The following is a 3,845-nucleotide window of genomic DNA, read 5'->3' as shown; positions in this document are numbered from 1 at the left end:
GGGCAGTGGGGCATGTTTGGGTTTTACGGGCTTGGGGAGCAGGAGTGGGAGCCGCTCCGGCAGCAGGAACCAATGCTTTCCCACCACGTTTTCAAAGAAATGCATATGCAGCACTCATGGCTGTGGCCTGTATGTATCAAATAAGCTCCTACCTCTCAAATCCAGGTGCGTTCCCAAAGTCAAGCTGTTGCTTGTCCTACACCTTTCCCTGCCTCGCTCCCGGCCCTTGTTCTGTCGGTGTCTTTCCCGTTTGTCCGAACAACCAGCAACAGCCTTCAGCATGAACATCTTGGAGAGGAAAAGTCTCTTGCGGAGCGGAGTTGGATCCTGCTGCTCTTACTTCTGTAATAACTTCTTGTGCTGCTCGTTCTGCTTCCTTGACAGCGCTCGGCCACCGCAGCCGGGTGGGAGGCAGGGAAGGAAAGCACGGTCCTGGTTCGGGAGATAAAAATCCCTGGGGATTTTACTGCGGATCTTCCAAGGAGCAAGGGAGACGGAGCAAAGCCTTCAAGCTTTGCCTGTGTTTTGAACAGATGAGTGAATTTGGCCTTATCCTGCAGGGATGCTGCTGCCTACTGCTTGCTGTGACTTCATGTGTGTCCTGGGCTTTCTCGGGGGGCGTTGTGGTCCTGACATCAGGCCATCGTGCTGGGACTGGGACATGCCTTGGCTCCCGTTGGGAACACGAAGGCCATCCCTGGCCCCACGTCCTCCCTCCTCTCTTCCGCTGTTCTGCTTTGCACTCGCAGAGGGAAGATGATCTTCTGCCTTAAGCATATATTTTTTTTTTTAATTTGCATTTTTATTCCAGAAAGCGATCGGATTGTTTTATCTCCTTGGAAAAGAGGGGCTGGGGCTCCTGGGGGAAGAGTGGAAAATCCCTACGGTAACTGCAGCAGTCACAGTTGGGGCTCAGTGGCTGTCACCTCATCAAATGTTGCCTCCCTTACATGCTGCCTTCCCAAATACTGCACTGTGGGACAAGCTGTCGATGCGCCACCGCCATGGGGTTAAACTGGTGTGTCAGCATCCCCCGGGGGCTTCACTCTGCTGCAGCATCCTGGCTGCAAGAGAAATGCAGGTTTTGCAGGGGGAAGAGAGGAAAGGACTGGTAATACTGGGTGTACCTGGGTGTTGATGCCCCATCCCTCTTCCCGGTGGGAGTTGGCGGCTGCTGTAGCCCCGGTGGGCAAGAGGCACCGACCCTGCCTGGGAAGACACCCCATGGCCTCACGGTCCCTCAAACTTCAGAAACCAAATTGCAAACTCTTTGCTCCGGAGGAGAAATTGGGCAACTTGGTAGAACTTGTGATGACCTCTCCGTCCCATAGGTCCTGGTGAAGGATCGGCACTTGGAAGGGGCCTGGGTGGAAATGCTGAAGTTTTCCCCCCGGGTCCCGCTGCCGCCTTCCTCTCCCCTCCCCGCTGTGTTGGTCTAAATGATCTTTCTATGAAGCCCTGTAGATGTCAAAAGTAATTATGGAGTGTGATTAGTCCTCTGTGGGTGCTTTCTTTCTTTCCTCCTCCTTTCTCTTTTGCTATCCCCTTCTCCACTCTTCTTTTTTGGCTAAGTGGAAAAGGTGAGGACAAAGAATTGCCGCTTGCTTGGACTCATGATGTATCTGTGACTGCGCTATTAGCTGTCTCCTCTTTCCTCCCCCAAATGGATATAATTTTTGAAGTGTGGAATACCCTTCTTGATAAGTAGGTTTAAAAAAAAAAAATGCACAATGTGATACTGTTTCATAGTTTCTAGGTGGTTGTATAAAGCAAAGTTACTGTGATTGTGTTTTTCAAAGGAAAAAGTGATTGGTTACAAAATCTGTCCTTTTTTCATTATTACAAGCTCTTTGTTTTCCAATGATTTGATGGCTCTTTTGTCCCCGGTGTGTGTGTGTTTCTTCCCACGTCCCACCCCTGGTGCTGCATCCACCCAGAAAGCCTTTGCTTCTACCAGTGCGTAGATGCTGCTCGTGCATCCTTGGGAGCTGTGGGCCATCGCTGGTGGCCAGAGGTGGGGCAGAGCTGTGTCCCAGGAGGAGGTGGAGGTGCTTTGGAGGAGGGAGATGTTTGAGAAGGGGTTTGGAGGTGGGCAGGAGGGGTTCGCAGGAAGGTGTCCAGGGCTCAAACCCAACACGCAGGCGGTGATGCTGGAAGAAACCTGCATGGACCGTGCCATACTGGCTAAAGACTCTGGGAGCCTTTGGTTGCCTCTCTCCAACTTGTCTGTGGTCCAAGGTGTCCTGCCTGCACAGTGGGTGACCAGAGGCTGAGCAGCCCAGCCCTGGGTTGTCTGGGGTCTGTGCTTTCATTTTGCTTTCTTAAATCCTTTCATCGTCTCTTGCAATCAATCTTCCTCCAGAAGAGAGCCCAGCGCCTTGAAATCACTCTAAGCCTGTTGCTGCTCACGCCAGCCGCTTCCCGGAGGTTTAATCCCCGTGCCCTGGGCGCTGCTGGCCGTGGCTCCCCGCCTGCGTGGCTGGAGGCAGGGACCCGCCTGCCCTTGCTTTGGCACCTCGCCGGTGCCGTTTGTCCCCAGCTTGATGGAGACAACATCTCCCAGGCATGTTGTCCCAGGCAGAGGAGCCAGGACCCCTCCGCAGGACGGTGTGGAGGTAAGGACGGGTCCCGGCATCGCAGGAGAGGTTGGACCCTGGGACTGGGGTATGGGGTGAGGAGCCTTTCTCTGGGCTCTTCGACCTAAACCTGCCAGCGGTTCCCTCCTGCCTGGGACCAGCTGGGGAAGATGCTCAGTCTGTCCCCCGCAGACCAAGGAGTCATCCCTGCTGCCTGTCTGCCCCGCTCCCCGCTGTGAGTGCAGCCAGAGGGGGAGGAAGCCCTCAGGCTCAGTTTTGGCCGTAATGGGGGTCCCGGGGCCACTGGGGTGTTGTGGGGACAATTTAAGAAGATAAAAGTGATTTCTTGCTGCTCATGCTGGCGGGGGCCGGTGCGGCTGGAGCCTGGGAGGATTAAAACAATTTCATAATCCTGGTGATTTCCTTTTGATCGGGATTATGAAACCAATCACGAATATCAAAAGCCACGGCTTAAAGCGGCAGCCGGAGTGGGGCCGGGACCCCCATGGCCCCCGCAGCACCCATCCTGCCCCCCGGGGACGGCGGCCCCCACACCTCCAGGTAAGTGGTGCCCACCCGGGGCCCTGCTCCGGCGTGATGAGTTTTGTGGGGTCTCGGGGGAGGAGGGCAGGGGATGGGGATTCTCTGTGGGTGGCTCTGCGGGGCGCATACTGGTGCCTACTGGTTTTAGGGATGATGATGCACGGATGTACCAAGCTCAGCTCCCTCTGGCTCCCACCGTCCTCCCGCCTGAAGATGCTCAGTCTGGAGCCGTTGGCCTTGGGTTGCTGTGGGGTCCAGGCAGGATTTGGCCCCCCGGGAAAGCAGGAGAATTTAGCACATCTGCGAACGTGTGATGCTCGCAGGAGGTTGCCTGCAGCCTGGGGGCTTTGCTGCTAGTCTGAAGGCTGTTAGAGAAAACACCCCCCACCCCGGCAGGACCACCTTCTCCATCCGTTTGCCCTCCCGGAGCCCCCAGCCCCTGGTGGAGGGCAGACCCCTCCAGCACCCCGGGGTGAAGCGTCCCCCACCCCACCCAGGGCAGGCTGTGGTCGGTGGGCTGCCTGCGCTCCCTGCTCGCCTCCCAAACCCGCAGCCCAGACAAAGGACATTCCTGAGAGCCGGCCAAGGCAGCCGCGCGCTTCTCTCCATCCCGGTGCGGGGTGTTGGGGTCCCCTCTGTGTCCCCGTCCCCCCCACGGCCGCACGTGGCCACGGTGGCGTCGCCATTGGGGGCCAACCACCAGCCATGGCGGGGGCAGGGAGCTCG

This window comes from Charadrius vociferus, unplaced genomic scaffold, assembly GCF_000708025.1.
Source record: "Charadrius vociferus isolate BGI_N301 unplaced genomic scaffold, ASM70802v2 scaffold39, whole genome shotgun sequence".
NCBI classification, from domain to species: Eukaryota; Metazoa; Chordata; class Aves; order Charadriiformes; family Charadriidae; genus Charadrius; species Charadrius vociferus.
Note: the sequence above shows the minus strand (reverse complement) of the source record.